The sequence below is a fragment of the Numida meleagris genome, chromosome 9, assembly GCF_002078875.1.
Source record: "Numida meleagris isolate 19003 breed g44 Domestic line chromosome 9, NumMel1.0, whole genome shotgun sequence".
In the NCBI taxonomy this organism is placed as follows: domain Eukaryota; kingdom Metazoa; phylum Chordata; class Aves; order Galliformes; family Numididae; genus Numida; species Numida meleagris.
This window is the reverse complement of record NC_034417.1, coordinates 6012795-6031005: the sequence shown is the minus strand read 5'-3', so window position 1 is coordinate 6031005 and position 18211 is coordinate 6012795. Positions and strand designations below refer to the sequence as shown.

Genomic DNA, 18211 nt, shown 5'->3' with positions numbered 1-18211 from the left:
GCCCACACGTACTCTCCACAGAAAACTCCTTACAAGCTTTTCAGAAACAACCTTACTGAATATATTCTTATAAGCTTAATTTGCATATAATTTGCACTCAATTTCTCTCCCATTCTCAACCTCTATTACTTCAGATAACTAAAGATGCCTACATAGTTTTATTAATTGGCAAGTACACAAGATGTTTTGAACTGCTGCTATAAATAGGTTCTTTTGCACTAGGAAAACAAAATGCTTTCTTAAAGCTTTTTGTTTGATTGGCACATTTTGCTTAAACAGGAAACTCTGTATTTGAAACAAAGCCTGGACAAGCAGATTTAGCACAGGACTGTTCAAAGTTGTCTTCCTTCCCAATTGCAACAGCAGGAAGAACAGCAACATAAGGGCTCTCTGGTTGTGCACTCCTCCAGATGGAACAGGAGGGCTGGCAGATCCACATAGGTGATTTACCCTACAGCAAACCTCCTGCTGGCAACCCACAATCAAATCAGTTGAATTCAGCATCACATCAGCAGGACAGATTCCCAGACGCTGGTGAACCTTCCTCATCTCAGTAGATTTGATAGTGAAGCCTTTCTCCTTAGTCTCCAAATATGACCCCCAATAAATAGCCAAGCAACAAGAAAAAGCTGGAATTTAGACACAACACATCTTTCCTAATAATATATTAGCTATTATGGCCATAGCTTACACAAGAAGTATACAATTATTCATAAGGGAAATGTGATGTACTGTGGATATATATTCTAGAAAGAATAATTCAATGGTGTGAGAAAATGTATGACACAAATATGTAGATTGCTCCAGAAGTAATGCCACCTATTTATTTCCATGGAAACTAAAACCAATATAAAGAGCACAATAATACTGATCGATAGCACAAATGGTCAGCTAAAAACACTTTTTTCAACAGTCACCACAACTAGCAATGCATTTTCACCACCCATGAACAAGAGCCTGCATGGCACTCTCATAACACTCAGCACCAGTGGAGGTGCCCCACTGTCACTGCCACCACTGAAACTCAAGTTCAGTGAGCGTAACTCATTGACACCTCTACAGTCAGTTCTGTTTGTTCCTGTTGCTCATGTTTTTACTAAAATTGCAATGCATTATGAAGTTATCAAAAAACAAATTGAAAGGTCTTCTAAAATGACTCAATTAAGATATTTTTAGAAAGCTATGTCATAACACCTAGTCTTAATAAAATTGTATTTCAGGGAACAAATTCTTAATGGCATTGTCTGTGCTGGTAGTATGAAGATGTACAGAGAAACCTAATCTGTAATCAAGGTTCAAGTAGGATATTGAAATACATTATTTACCTTAAAATAATAGATTTATTTAATTGCTGGCACTCCCAGCCATTTCTGTAAACTTCCGGGAGATCTCCCACACCACCATAGGGTAACGCCATATTTAATGAATGAACAGAGCATCAAATAGAGAGAAAAGCAATAAACACATAAGTAACAAATAAACCCAAGGGCTTAGAGAGCCCGTGACAGGTGTCCTCCTACCCCTAGAAGTCAGGGATGGCCACAGCTACTTTTTTGCTATTTTTCCCAATTCATCTCTCTAGTCAGCGAAGGCATGCTTACCTTGCTCTGCGTCCAGCTACAGAGAACTCTTCAGTTAATTTGTATGAAGAGGCAGTGCTCAGCAGAGGGTATATACACATACATGGTGTAACACCACAGAAAGCACAACAACGACAACAGAACAGCAAGATCTCAGTCCACAGAAAGTGAGGATCCCCCCAAACTCAACAGCAGTGGGCACAGAGATAAAGAAAAGAATCTGCTTACCTTTGGAAGGCCTAAGGCATGCAGGGATCTCCAGCAAGATACCCTTGCCTCCACTGCCAACCCTTAAACGAGGCCTGGGAAGGGATGGATCCTGGCTCCGCCCTTCTGGTCACTCAGGTGCATTGCACTGCATGCACCTGAGCTCCCTTGGGTTGGCCCTGCCCTCCCACCAGGTGCTCAATCACTGGTTCAAGCCCTGACTTAGCATTTCTGCTACATATGCTTTTCTTAAGTCTCTCTGGATGTAACAGGAAACCAGAGAACTTGATAGCTGTTTCTTAGATTGTTATGAGAACTTCTTCCCCAGTATCTGCATAACAAGCACAGACTTAGTATCTCAACAAAACAGAGAAGGGCTTAACACACTGCTGTTACACTAGAGAAAAAAAAGGATCTCTGTTTTCTTAAGTGCTGAAACCTAACTAATAAGCATCTCAAACAAAGCTAAATGTTACTTCTGAACACTTACCATTTAGCATTGAAAGGCCTTTGACTACTTATAGAAGTTTAATAAAGTTATTATTAGTTTCTGTGAATTGACTATTAGTGAGATTGTGAATAAACACAACCATTCACCTGCTGCTTCAGGATATTAAGTATACCTTTGTTAATTATCCTTTTCACAAAAACAAAAGGAAAAGCCTTACGCTCACCTCTCACTAGGCTGCAAGACAGATTCTTCTGTTCCCTAATTAGTAGCCCATGCTACGATGTAAGGACACATCCTGAGAAGAGGTTGCATTTTCATGAGCTCATCAGGTGACCTAAATAAACATGAAAAAAACAGCTCAAGGTTAGATTTTATGTGCCAAATAGCCAACAGCTGAAGAATTCTGTGTGTAGCATACACATCTGGAGTTAAAAGCATTTCAGTTAGAGAATCCTTGAAAAAGCATATTTTAAAAGTAAAGGCAACTTGTTTTTTTGTCATTTACACACTAAAGCTACATTTTTATTAAATTGGCATAATGTCAGAATAATTATTTTCCTCTGATTTAACTGGTGGTTTCTGGAGCATTCAAGCAGTTTCTAAAGATCCATTTCTGCTGTTGTTTATGTTAATATTTTCAAAGAAAAAACTTAATAGTAAAAGCTGGATGTATTTTCAGTATTAAATATAATCAATTCTCTTTCTAGGGGGAAACAAGTAGCATATTAGTATACAGTTTCAGAAGTGTAGGCTAATACGTATTATAGTTACCGTGTGACTTTAGTTATTTATATACAGAAAGTGTTCTCAGAAATTATATTTCAAGACCAAGGATTTGTTTAAACACCACCAGAATGAATGATTCATGTCAAATAGAAGCACCTGTGACACAATGGAAAGAGCTGGTCCTTAGCTGTCACAGCGATGAGAAATATGGAAATTTGAGTTTGCACCCTTGAAATATGATTTAAGCAATGACATTACAAAATTTAAAACAAGTTAGCAGCAGATGACTATCAAAATATGTATGTAAACTATACATATGCAACATATATTATAAATATACATTGTATAAGAAATACACTTTCTGAAAGACGGTAATATTGAGAACATAAATACAGCACAAAGATCACAGCCTTATGGTGTTTGTAGAGTTCATTCTAAGTAAAGAAAATGACAGCAGATGATCCAGGAAGCGATCCCAAGGTTTCTCTTTGTAAGACTTGATGAATTAATCCTTGAGAACTGTGATAATACTTCACACCAGTGATTCAACCATATTTACTTCACATGCTCAAGGCTGATGACTAATTTGAAATGTTGATTTTTTTATAGGACATTACACAGCGTTCAATTGGACAACAGCACACAACCGCACAGATGGATTTGAAATCACACAGCTGTAACCAGAAGAGAGAGATGTTCCTGTGCAAATATTACTACATCAACATTGAAACTTACAACACTGTCAATGCAATGGGTTTTCCCTACAAATTATATAATGTCCACTGTGCAGACTGTAGTTTTAGAGACCTTTTTGTATGCAGTAATAATTCTGAATTTTTTTTTCTTTCCATTTAACGTTTTTATTAAATGTTGAAGTGCATCTTTAAATGAAGATCTAGTTTAGCTAATTTTACTACTATAAGAAAAGGAAAGGGTTTGTAGGTTCAACTCCCCCTAATCCAATTAAACCTATAATCACATATTCTGGGGTCACAAATTAGTAAATTTTATTGCAGAAAGTTTATTCCAAGTTCTTAGAACTGTGTTTTCCATTTTACATGAACAAGTGCAACAGCGTAGTGCTGAGGACATAACTGTGGATTGAGTGCAAACCACTAAATATTCACCACAAACTAGATGTGCAAACAAGCAAGTAGGAGCTCCTTGCAGGGTTTGGCAAGGTTATTCAACTTGCATGAGCTAGAAAACCACTATTCTTGAAATCCAAGTGAATTTTTTCCACTACAACTAAGACACAAAGTTGATTAAAAATGAAACATTTATGAAAGCATTAGCATAACTGATATAATTCCTGTCAAAAGTAGATCTCTTTGATTTCAGCAGTAGACCGATCACATCTTTTGAGAGGAAACCTACTTAAAGATGAGGACAAGACTACAAATCCACTTTACAAAATATTTAAAAAAAAAAGTTAATGCCTTATTTCACCCTCTCAGGAATATTATCAACATCATGAATAGAGAAATAACTTCAATTTTTATCTACATTTCAAAATGAATGGTACTTATACAGCTCTCCTGCAAATATGTTTTAAATAAACCCCATATCTATGTTAATGAGTCCACAAAGGAAACTGTATTGTTAAATACTTTACTTGCACAGTTTATTGCTGCTGCATCAGGATGCTGATGGTTAATGTGCTTCAAGGTCACTCAAACACTCACCAGAACAGCATCGAGCCAGTCTCTGTTGATATAAATATTTTGCCTTTGCTAAACACTGTTCCCTGTTGGTATTCAGAGCTGTTATCAGATCCTAAAGCAGCAGTGCTCCTTATTGAGATAAACATAGCTATTAGCACAACCTAGTATCACTGCATTTGCTCCGCTAATTAATGCATATCGCCAACACCTCTCTTCAGAACAGAATTTCACAATAACCAAAGCAGCTTCCTACAAACTCTCGCACTCCAGTTTCATGTTCCAGTACTTCTGAATGCAACTATTTCAGATGATAGGAAAGAAGACAAGGATGTTGGCTGGGTACTGATATCAAATTCTTGAAGATGGTAATGAAGATGAGAACTATCCAGAAAGCAAGTAAGAAAAATAAATGACTTTTTTGTTTGATGGCATTTGTGCTAAAACATATTTATTCTGTTTGGATTTTTTTATAGTCTGTTGAAATGAAATGTCTTAAAATACAAACTACATGCTAAACATGGTAGTTCACCCTGAACCAGTGCCTTGTGTCCAAGAAAAGCAATGCAATCTTCCAACATATTTACGACCCACAACAGGGACGCTCCTTCACCATACGACCACAAATTCAGAATGTTTAAGTAGAGCAGAGAAACATTTAAGATCCAAACTTCCCTTACAACCCTCTGAAAGGGTCTACGCCTCCCAAAATACTTTGGAAAAGGAAGTGAGAAGACATTTTCTACTTTCATATAATACTTGATTAATTTATATGGAGAGGATAACTCCTGGAGCCCTATATATACCTAGGATGAACAACAAAGAAATACACACAGAGAACTGTAGAAATTTTGGTTGGCTGGAAGAACACCTAGAAATCACCTTGTATAGCCTGCTACTTGTAAGCAGGATTATCTTCAACAGAAAATCAAGCCAGCCACGGCTTTGTTCAGCTGAATCTTGAAAGCTTCTAAGGACAGACATTCCACAGTTTCACTGAAAATATTTGCTGTTAAAAAAAACTAAACTGAATCTCCGAAACTACCATCTGTGGCCACTGTTCTTGCGACATCATCCGTTACTACCTAGAAGAGCTTGGCCCTGTCATCTTTGTCTTTATTGTAGCTGGAAGCATCTACTAGATAGCCTTTTGGTCTTCTCTAAGCTGACTAAACAGAGCCCTCGGTTTCTTCTCAGAACGTCTATTTCAACATCTGACCAGTTTTCTCAATTTCTGCATCTTTCCAGCTCCTTCACATCACTCAGTTGGAAGAGGCAGGATAGGGAGACCTCAGTGGTTACAGTATTCTAGATGTGACTTTACAGGTATTGAGCAGAAAGGGATAATATCTGATCATCTCATTCTGTTTTATTTGATCTAGACAACGGGGGTTTCATGTTTTTTTCCTATGCTCTTCTACCACCAAACTGACTTTCAGTCAAAGACTTGAGGAGGTATGAATACTCAACATTCTCTTGAGCATCACAGATTGAACCTGCAATGTCAGAAGAACATACCTGTCACCTCCACGAAGTAATCTGCAGATTTCATTGCAACCTGAAGTGCTAAACTAGACAGCTAAGTACTGATGGGTTCTAAGGAGGAAGGAAACCAAGGAAGAGGAATGAGCACAGGCTCATTAGGTTATGGTAACTATGCATATCTGCAACTCTGACTCAATAGGCCAAACATTTTTGTAAAGAAAAAATAGGTAGTGAATATTTTGAAATATACTTGTGAGTAATCACTGTGTTGTGAAAATAAATCAATTCATTTGGAGCCTAAGGTAGGAGAACACAGAACTTGATGAAGTACCCAATGACTATAATGAAAGCATGCTTTCATGGCACTGCAGTACAGGCTGAATCAACTTTTAACACTTGAATTCTAAGGGCCTACCCCTGTAAAATGACTACACAAACTTGTAGCGTATATACAAAACTAATTAAGCAGTTTAAACAATGTATTGGAACAACTCTGAGCAATTCAGGGTCCCAAACCCATTTTGCATATTTAGGAATACAACTTCTGCCATGCAGATTCGGTTAGCATATTAATGACCATTACCCCCTCAGAGCTGTCTATACATTCAGAAGCTCAAAAGAGCAATTTTTATTGAGTACAGTGGTAGAAAGATTCATCCTTCTTCTGAATTCAAAATACAGTAAATGGAAAATTGTCACGTTGCATACTGCCTTTGTATTATCAGGTATAAGAAATAACTGGAAAATTACGATTTAAGAGCCCTGTAAGTTTAAAAAGGAAAAATATCCACATTTTCTAAAATGTAGAAGTGGTTCTGTATTTTCATAGGCTATGTCTAAGAGAGAGTTAGCAAGCATTCCGTACAGTGTGCTTATGCTTGTACTAATAAACAGATCCAAGGCAAGTAGACATGGTGAAGCCTAAGCACACCATAAGCCTTAAGGAAAATGTGCTAAAATTTATTAAATGATAAAAGGACAAGGCTGTCACTGGCTGATGAATTGGAAGGAGCAAGGAGAAGCAGCAGCACAGTTTCAGTCTTACTAAGATGAATGAGCAGGGTTTGCCTGTTTCAGCAAAGCCATATTGATGTGACCAAGTAAAATCAATGAAACAGTGAGTGCAAACTAGCTGTCCTTGTCAGAAGAAGAAAACTACCTACCTGTTACAATGAAGCAATTTAAATCAAATACATCAAAAATCACATAATTTAATGTACATACGCTTATCAATCATCAGTGCTAGTCAAAAGGGATTCTCAGAAAAATTACTTTCCTTTAGTGCTGTCACATAGCATAGTAACCTACATTGCACTTATTAACGTATATTAATTCCTTATTTTCTTAACCATAAAGAAATTCAGAAGGGTAGGGATTTTGAACCAGGACACAGCGGAGAAAACAGCCTATTTAAAGCAAGAAAATACTTACAGGAAACTTAGAAATTCATAGCTCCAGGAAATATTTTCAAGAAAAAACATCTTTCTAGAAAAGCAATCATCTATTTTTACAATATATCTCCAGAAAGCACTGTAGAAAATGTACTTTAAAATAGTATTACCAATTTTTTTTTTTAACTCATTTGCCTGCCATGCAAGGACAGTTAGTAAGGAAGAGATCTGACGCTGGATTTTGATACTGGTTGACAGACCTGCCTGTGGCAGAAGGGTTGGAACTTGATGATCCTCGAGGTCCCTTCCAACCCTAACCATCCTATGGTTCTATGATCAGCAGCATATATCTATGACTGACAGCACTGTTTCCTTCCAAAAGAAAGGGAGGTAAGATTACTTCCTCCAGAAATGTTGATTTCATATATAAATAGCAAAAATTTGCAGGTACTTGTTCCAACTTTAATAATCCATGGAAGGTAAAAAGCTTTTGGACAATTAGGAGAATTCTAGTTGAGTCACATTCCATCCACGGAATTGTGGTATACTCACTTTAGGTACAACAGACTATTTCTTCTGCAGAATAATTAGTTTTAAAACAATTTTGCACCAGAAAGAGTAAGTTAACAGCAAAAAAGGTAACACTGTAACGGATTGGTTTTCCATAAACTTCTTTCCCTTCCTCACCTTACCTTAGGTAGGGTCCTTTAGGCAAGAATTTTTTCTCCTAGTGATGGGAACACACTAATTTCCCATGGAGAAGGGCATTATTTATTACCTAGACCACTGAATAACAGAAGCTTTTTCATTTCTTTTCTTTGTTTACTTGAAGCTGCAATAAATGCTATCATTAACGAATCTGCTGAGTGGTAATGTGCCCTGGACATTGTGAAGAGTGAGCTACCAATCAGCCTACTGATACATTCTGGCTCAAGAATATTTCTGTTAGCTCAGCAGTGAAGATTCCCATGAGAGCAAGAACAAATTGCTATTGGGAAAGAATGTGGCAAGAGGACCAGCTACTGATGAACTAAAGGTTCGTGATTTACTTGTATTTACTTGTATCCAGATCAGTCTAAATATAAGAATAACAGGACCACTGCGTACCAGAAAAACAAACATGCCAGGAGATAGTACTCCTTGACATGAATTTCTTCCATATAATGAAAACCAATCTGTCTTCAATCCTTGAGAATGCCTGTTTAGGAATATCGCCATTACTGCTTTATTGTAACTGCTACTCAGCTGCAAAACAGATGAATTCCACCTGCAGAAATTCTGCTCTGTGAGATTATCTGTGAAATATACAGACAGTTCACTAACCCTAGATTCTTCATCTATAGTTAGAAGTTTCTCAAGCTGAAAAATACAAGAGAGAGTATATTAAGCAGCATTAGAATTGAATGATGAAAAGTACCTAGAAATGAATAATCCCAACCAACACAACGTAAGTTGATGCTGCTCAACATCCTATAAACTGAGATGTCTAAAGTGTTGTGCTTTTCATTGTTGTTGCTTTGTTCATTTGGTGTGTTTGTTTTTCCCCCATGATTTCTTTAGACCATGGACACGCAATTTCATTTGAAAGGTAAGAGGTCAGCAAAATGCATTTGGTCACTAGTGTTCTCAGTTTTAAACACCAACAATGGCAATATTGTATGTTATTCGCGTTAAGCCTTCTTAGAGACAATACATATAGAGATCACATAAAAACACATGGTTTGAATTTGGGCTACACTTTTAATACTGTTGGCAAACCTCTGCGTAATGTTCTGAGAAGTTTCTACCATTTCTGTGATTGAAAATTCATGCAACTACTAAAACTAGAGTCACTAAACATAGAATCATAGAATTGCTCAGGTTGGAAAAGACCTTCAAGATCATCAAGTCCAACATATCTTAGTATACACATGCACTTGGAAGAAACTGATGTGAATACACTAATAGACAAAAGCTTCACAACAGAGGTAACGTAGGCATGTGAATGTTCAATGGATTTTCGTCCATCCTTCTGTCAGTGATCACCCAGTACAGTGCTCACCTTGTTCATCAGGTCAGAGACATTTGAGATTTAGATTGAAAAATGAAATAAGCCCTAAGGAACAACAAACTAAATATCCCTCTGCTATTCCTTCTGCAGGAAATACCTCTGGTAAGGACGAATAGTTCTCTGGAGCACCACATCAATACCACAAGGTTACAGAGTAGTAAGTGGGTGGTGATGACAGTCTGCCTGTGGCCATCAGGTTGTGTTTAGCTGCTTCAGGAGCTCGGAATGAGAGCACAACTCATCAGATACTCACTCAGCTGTACTTCAGCTGTGAAATTAGCAAACAAAATCAATAACACCAAAACATTCTGTTTTAGCAAAACTGCACCGCCAAACTGGGAAGGACTGTTTAGCCAGATTTTACCCCTGCTTGGTAAGGCATGTTTTACAGCAATATGAAAAACACTCAGAGAAAACCCTCAGAACAGCTCTTATCCTGAAGTGTGGTGAGGTACAATTTTTAAAAGTTCACTCTTGCCACACTGCAACTTGTTTTTTTCTGCAGACTGACTGCCAGCAATTCCTTTGTATAAAGTCCATGAACGCCACCTGTCAATAACTATCCATAGATGTCTCATTTAATTTGAATTTTTTCAATTAAATTTGGATGTGGTGCTCAGGTACATGAGTTAGCAGTGGGGAGTTAGGGTAGTATGGTTAGGTTGTGGTTGGACTTGATGATCTTTAAGGTCTTTTCCAACATGAGCAATTCTATGATTCTATGATTCTATTAAAGAACACCAGTGAATAAACATTTGCCTTTAATACAATCTGACTGGAAACTAGTTAATGCACTTATCTCTCTCTTTTTTTTTTTTTTTTTTTGGTAAGTTTCACTCGATTTTCCTCTATAAAAGCCCCAGACAGATTTTTAAGCCATAACTATAAAAACACTCTACACCTATTTTTATTTTTCTTTTACCCTCCTATGTAAAAAAACTTGCAATTTTTTTCCATCTTGCAATTTTTTAATTTTAAAAGACTTCTTATTCTCACGAGCTTCAGCAAATTACCAGCAGTAAAAATGTAACCTGCCAGTGCAGACAACTCTTCTGTTGCAAAGAAAATCCTCATATAATAGCATATGCATGTTTAGATTTTCTCAACAGTGTCATCTGCAAAACAGAGGATTTAATTCAGAAGATAGAAAGAAGTGATGTGAGCATATAACTGATGAGACACGCATGAACAGCAAAGTCAAAACGTCCAGCTTTAACATACACAGGCATTGAAAGTGAGTTGTGAGGCTTCCTGTAGGGTTAACTTGCCAAAAGAGAAGAATAGTAAGGATGGATGACAAGACAAGTTGATGAGGCCAGCATTTAGTCTCCAAGTAAAACAACATAATAATGAGCACATGTAATGAACCAAGCAGAGAGCTGATAAGGGAGATCAAGGGAAGCTGTACTTCTTACAACTTGTAAAATCTTTTCACTTTAACCCCAAAAAGATTAGGCAAGATATTGAACAAAAGGATCATAATGTCTTTTGCAATGCACATTATCAAATTATCATCATGTGAAATTGGGTAAGATCTCCACTTCCTCAAATACCAGAAAAAAAAAGTGATTTTTTTTTTTTTTTTTTTTTTAAATAAAGGAGGATTATAAGTGACAAAGACAGGAAAGCATCATCTGGGTCAAGGAATACATTACCGGAGGGGAGCAAAGGCCCGATGACCAGGAGCACAGCTTAACGACCAACAATTAATACTGGAGGAAGACAAGAGGCACTCCACGGAAGGAACACTGCAGGAGATAAAGCTTAGGAGATGTAAACAGCTAATATTTTGGTTAGAAATAGCAAGAAACCACTTAAGCATTCGAGCACAAGCAATATATAGAGGAAATGTTTGGTACAATGGCAAAAGAATGAGTTTCCAAATGACTGCGGAAAAACTAATTCTCCATGTTTTATGGTTTAAAACAAAAAAAACCCTTTTAAGTGTTAGATCTTGTTAAAGTTCTGTGAACATCTGTCTCAAAAACGTATTTCCACATGTCTAAGTTAAAAGCAAAGCTGATCACAGGTGCTACAAATGGACTACCAGTTTGATCTACTACCAGAGAGACCTGCCATAGATTCTGTCAGGTTTAAGGTGGCACAGCAATACTGCCTCTAGTGTGCTGGAATACTGGTTTCCATTTTTATTGTTGGAAATCCATGTAAAGGAGATATTTGAGTTTTGCACAGACAGCAAGGGCAGACATTCATTTCCCTAAATCTCAATAAAAACTGCAGGAGTAGAGTAGTTATAAAGACAAAGAAAGCAAATTAAAATTCCAGTTTTGTTTCATCAGGGATCTTTGCAGCAGCTTCAGTGCAACACCTCTTCTAGACAATGGTTTCACACATCTGGCCAGCTCCAGAGCTAGAGAAAGAAGCTAGGGCTGGCAGAACCTACCCAGTGCTTTGCCAAAGGAGAGTGCCCTCACACAGGAGAGCCAATCCTGTACACCAGCAGAAAGTCTGCGACATCACTAGCAAGAGTGATACCAGTACAACGGATGTGACAGAGTGGGCTCCTGGGCTACTCATGTGCATCTATTCTGAGATATCAAAATACTTAATCATTAACTTGCCATAGACATTTTCCTCCTAGAGAACAGTATGTCAACTCTATTCAGTGAGCAGTAGCAGCCATAATTGAATGATCTGATGAACGACCATCTTCTGTTTCTAGCAGCTTAATCACCTACCTGCCTGTCCCCCTAAAAATGGCCAAGTCTGAAGGAAGTAGAAAAATAAAGAAAATTCAACTTTGTAATCTGAAAGAGTTTGCAGCTCCTGAAGGCTAAGAATCCAAGCTTGGACATTTTTTTTTTTTTTACAAGTCCTACTATGTGCTCTTGGCAGATGGTTTCCAAAATACAAAGCAGTTGTACTTTTCCAGCATCTAGGTTAACCACTCAAAATAATGCGTTCTTTTCTCACCGAAGCCAACAGCCCACTTTGTGACACAGACTGCAAGTTGTAACACTAATCACTGACATGATTACATTGTTGTTTGTTTGCTTGTAATTTCAGCGTTAAATTATAAGACTGACTGATCTCACCAGAACACATCAAGAGACAAAATGTTGTTATCTTATGGAAGAAGGGTACCGAATTCAAGATAATTGCACTGGTACAGCACTTTGGCAGTTCTGACTCTGTTAAAGCTGTCTTACTTTCATGACACTATAGTACCCCATCTGTTATTGCTGCTCATTTGTATTTTTATGAGGAAGGCCTTCCCCAAAACCAGACACCAGGGTTTCACTTGTTACAGTAAGAATGGGAGGCCTTAATTACAGAAGGCGTAAATGCCAATGGCAACCTGTTTATATAAGCTGCAGCAAAGTCAGCAAGAGTTGGGCAGTACCGTATATCAAGACTTGACAGATAAGAACAAGATGAGAACAGACTCTCTGTTGTTATTACTGCATAGTGCAACACTGAACCAAGAGCATCACTGGCTAAGTTTGGATGTAACGCTCACCAGTTGATTAAGTAGCAATAAGTGAAAGTAGAATCATTCCTATTGTGGTCCCCTGGACATCTGTTTTCCATCTGGACTGTAAATCACTATATACACAGATGCATTCAGAGAAGCACCAGCTGCCAGGAGGTAGTGCAGCCCTGCAGGAGCCTACCCACACCCACCTTCCTGATAAAGGCTCTTCCTCTCCTCTCCTCGTTCTGCCATCAGAGAGTGGCTTTATTCTGCCCCTAGGTAACTCCAGAGCTTCTGCCCAGCAGAATCAGATGCAGAAGGGGCTTCTGCTTCACCAGAGTCCCACACCTGCTGCTTTCCACCCTTCTGCCCAGCACGGCTCCGCACACAGACAACCACCTGCAGGCCGCTCCCCTGGCAGCCCAAGCTGGGACAGCACCCCTCCTGTGACAGGTGCACTGAGGCTTCAGCTGTACACACGGCTGGGTGGCACAGAGATACAGTCTGAGTAAGACACACTGTTGTTCAGTTAGTGCTACTATTAGTATCAAAGTGTGCCTGCGGACACTGCTTCCTGTCTCAGTCTCTTTGAGATGTGATTTTCCTGGGCTTCCCTAAAAGGCAAATAGTCAATACAGTTCCTCTTGTAATCATCGGGCAGCCACAGAATTATGTGGTAAAAACATCTCATCACCAAAAGCTGGACTTCACAGGGGAAGGAAAAAACATATACTGTTGTTACTAATGACAAAGTTCTGTTAAAATTTACTTTTTTCCTGTAATCCCTTTGAGTAGCCCTTGTTGAACAGAGGGAAACCCCTGTCTCTGTAAGTTACCCACAGCTGTCATGAAAGGTTCATTTTGTACAAGCTTTCCAGATGCACAAAATAAGGAAGACAGTTAATTCTCAAATAATACAGTTGCAGTTCTCCCGCAGGGGAGAGCTTTATACTTATTTTAAAACACTTACACCTAAAAATGTCCAGAAAACAACCTTTTCTGTGCAGCGATACGCAAAAGACAATGTTTCCAGAACTACTTTAGTTACAAACCCAAAAGATTACCCAGGAAATAAACAAAACAACAAACAGGTCAAGGGAGAAGGCTTCATGTTTCTTCCCAGCCATCTGGTACTATCGTTTTTCTCCTGTTACATTAAACACAAAGCAGCACAATAAACTGGCTTTCAAGACTTTTCTCTAACTGCTGGCTGTTGTTCCCCCTCCTCCCCAACCCTGTGCTTATCTTTTTGTACTTAGTGACTACTGCATATGCTTAGGAAATAAAATTGTTTTGAGGTCTGTTTGCAGATGATTCATTGCGTGATGCCAATTTAAATTCTTCCCATCACTTTTTCTCACTTAGTGGAAATGGGGACATATACCACACTTTCAAAATATGAACATTCACAGTATTAAGACTGTTTGCTTATCCTTATGTACATTGCCAACACCTAACATCTCTGTTCTCCTGAGGTATTCTAATCTCAGTACTGTATTTAGAACCATACATAGTGCCCTATTCTCTGCTCATTTGCAAAGGCCCCATGTTCTATTACACAATTTCAAACTGTCCAAGATTTGCTGCCATGCTTACGTTAAACACAGCCGCAGTTACCCCTATTTTTATCTGCACATAACGGTATGAAACAGGATAATTTCACGCTTCCTAATCATTCACATTTAACATGACTTACATTCAGCTTGGCATCTTCATAATGCTTCTGTAGCAGGTTTTATACCCAGCTTTTATCAAATATTCTCATCTACTTCCAGGTGCCTCCATGAGCTATGTAGTTAGCTGCAGATATTGTCAGAATGAGTCCCACTCTCCTCCAAGTCACTTTGTGCTGGGGCTTGGAGCAGATTAACCACATCAGCTCAGAACCACACCGGGACATTCCATGCAAATTCTGTAGCTGGAGCTTCCACAGAATATCATTTCATATACTATATTGGATGTTCCCTACCATTGGATTTCTTTTTTTTTTTTTTTTGACATTTCTCCAGTAAGATGGCCAGCACTGTGGCTCACTGTCTCCCCTATATTCTAGGAAACATACATTTTATTATACTTTCCAGAAACCTGGTACTGGCACACAAGGTGCCAAGTAACAGAAGTTTGGCATGTAAGCCTATGTCATGAGATTTGAGAAGACACTACCCTTAAGATTCTGAAAAACATTATCTTTGAATCTTTTCTTCCCTCCTTTTTTAAAATGTTCTCCCAGGTCACAGAATATAATTTCTCTGGAAATCGCTGTGAAGAACTACTGAATTTGTACAGAAACCAAAGCAGAAGGGTTACTGCAAAATTCTACAGAACTGTGCAGCTTCCCTCGAGGCAAAACAAATTCTCTGAATTCGGTAAATCCATAGGTCATGTGAAAGATAAAGCCACTTGGACAAACAGAGAAGATTTATGATACTTAGAAAATGCACCTGATTTGCAGAAGGGGAAAAGATCAGAGAAAAACGTACCTTAATGTATTCAGACTAGTGATTTATTTTATGATCGTGACAAAACTTCCAGGGACAAAGTCACGGTGCAAGCAAATGGTGACAAAGCCAAATTACATCTGGTGCAAAGATACCTTTCTTCAACTTCTGAAAGACCGCTGTGCTTGAAAATTTATATTAGCATTACTGGGACATATCCCTTTTTGTATGACACTTTGCAGTTTTTTAGAATTAAAAGGAAAAATAGTAAGCACTAGCCCACTAGTTAAGCTATGGACAATCCCCGTTTTCAAATCCAGCTTTACTTCTGCCATTGCTATTTGCAGTGGAAACAAAGTTTAATTTTAAACCACAAGATTATTTGGTATTTAATAGTTTAAGAACACAGATTTTAATAAGGGAAAAATAAGTTGTTAATGTTTCTGCAGTTCTATTTAAAAAGAAGATAACCCTGATACATTGAAGTAATTGTTCTTTAGATGTATACAGATGGTTTAGATGTATATAGACTGGTTGATGCCCCATCCTGGTGACTTTCAAGGTGAGGCTGGATAAGGCCCTGGGCAACCTGATCTAGCTGTGGTGTCCCTGTTCACTGCAGGGGAGTTGGACTAGATGGCCTTCAGAGGTCCCTTCCAGCTCTAAGTATTCTGTGATTCTATGGTTCTGTGATAGTAGCCTTTGAAAGCAAACAACTCAAACGTAGTTTACATGTCACCTTCGAGCACACATATTACTAAAGCATTAGATGTTGTGATTTTTCTCCCTATTCTCCTAAAGATCATTAGTCCCATGAACAGATGTTTTTTAACCTCCCCCAGACAAACTATCTCTCTTCTTGCTGTTCATAATGTAAATTTGTCAAGTGTATTTCAGGGAAGAGTTTGCAAAAATAAGTTATGTGCAAATGTTTGACCCAGATGGATTGCAGGGCTAATATACAAGTCTCACAACATTTACTTTATGACATTTTGCATTCATCTTTCACAGCTCTCTTCAATGACTCGACTGTGATTAAAATTCAGATGCTTCCATTTTGTGGCAATTCTTTTTGATATCCAATTCATCTTAATAAATTCAATGAAAAGGGGAATTAAATTGGAACATTCTAGCCTCAATTTACTGTAGCTATTACCAGTTGCCTGCAGACTCTTGCTGCAACAGTACAGCACAGGCACTGCTGACCCTCCCACAATAAAGTAAGAGATTAACAAGTCAGCAAGATCCCCCTCTTCCAATTGCCAGACCACACAAAGTAAACGAAAAGCTTTCAAACTGCATCTCAGGGAAAGTGAGCCAAGATTCAGGAACCGTGACTGATAAATCAGTCTGGAACAACTAGAAAAAAAAAAAGAGAGAGAGAAATTCTTATTGAATCATAACTCTAAGCACCAGCAGAGAAGAAATTGTGAACATGAGAATGTACGGTACTAATATTCATATAGACATGCTGTGGCTGCCCAGTGTTGTCACCTACATGAGTTATCTTTTGTTTGTCTGGTATTGGACAAACGACCTTTCCAATTGTGGCTGTGTAACATATCAAAGTAGGAAGAAGGTCAAACCAATCTTTCTTCTCACGCGGAAGCTGACCGCATATGTTAAGTTACTACAACAGCTTAACTCAATGGCTTCATTGTATCTGGGAGAAATGCAGAGAAATAGCAGGAAAAGCTTTGGCAAATGTCAGACTGAAATCTATAGGCTGAAGTTGTCAACCGATAGAAAAGATTTTTAAAAATCAACACTTGAGTCTGGGGAAAAAAAAAAAATCTTTCTCGGAAAAAGAAACTGAGGTTGACTGGCATTTGGCCTTGAGAGATGGTACTAGATTGACTCCTGCTGCCAAAACTTCACACAAACAGTCAGCGAGAGCCACAGACCCTTCCTAATGCACAAATGCCTACGAACATTCAAACAGCCTGTGTTTTGAGCTACTGGTTTTTAACATTCATTCTCTCTCCATACAAGCATGTATTTGAAGTACACAGAACAATGTGAATTTATAATACTTTATCAACAGTGGAAGCAACAGGTGTCTGCAGACAAATTCCCTTTTTTCTTGAGTTTCTATTCCCAGGTTCAATTATTCTACCTTTTTTAGTTACACACTAAAAACAACATTATATTAAGTCTAACATGGCATTAAGAAATCCTAATTAAATTACCATATCCATCATTTCTTTCCAAGCCCTCCTAGAAAACTGCTGATGTGACACTCACTAAACAATGGCACAAAACAAACTGCTCAGGTTTGGGCTGCTCAGTAAAGGAAAATACTGACAGAGTCCAGCAGAGGAGCAGTACGACGCACAGCACAGGAATGCATCACGTGGAAGGGGAGGGTAAGGGAGAGGGGCTTGCCTCAGCTTGAGAAAAAATGCTGGGCCAGACGACACTGGCACAGAATGCCACATAACCTGCTTGCTGTCTTCAGCTACTCAACAGAGGTTATAGAAAAGACTTGGGTCTTTGAAGGCAAAAGTGACAAGCTGCAGCAAGGGAAATTCCAGCAGGATATTAAAAAAAAAAAATCCCACAACATTTCAAAGAGAATGGTTCGTCACTGGGACAAGGCTGCCCACAGAGAGTATGCAGTACTAGTCCTTGGAGTTACTCAGAGCCAACCAGACAAGGCTCTGAGCAGTTTGATTTAACTTTGAAGTTGGTTCTGCTGTGAACACGGGGTTGGGATAGACAACCTCCAAGGACCTTTGCACATTTAAATTCTTCCATAGATACTAAAAGTAATTTCCTTCATAATA

The 18211-nt window shown here is 38.4% G+C and overlaps 1 long non-coding RNA gene across 2 annotated transcripts in view; it reads right to left on the bottom strand.

Annotated features, from left to right (window-relative positions):
- The window catches only part of LOC110403962, an 83511-nt gene that overhangs the window by 42038 nt on the left and 23262 nt on the right, over positions 1 to 18211 (bottom strand). For both annotated transcript variants that reach the window (XR_002441965.1, XR_002441964.1), the window contains one exon: positions 2462 to 2572. This is a non-coding gene — a long non-coding RNA (uncharacterized LOC110403962). The remainder of the gene's footprint in view (positions 1 to 2461; positions 2573 to 18211) is intronic.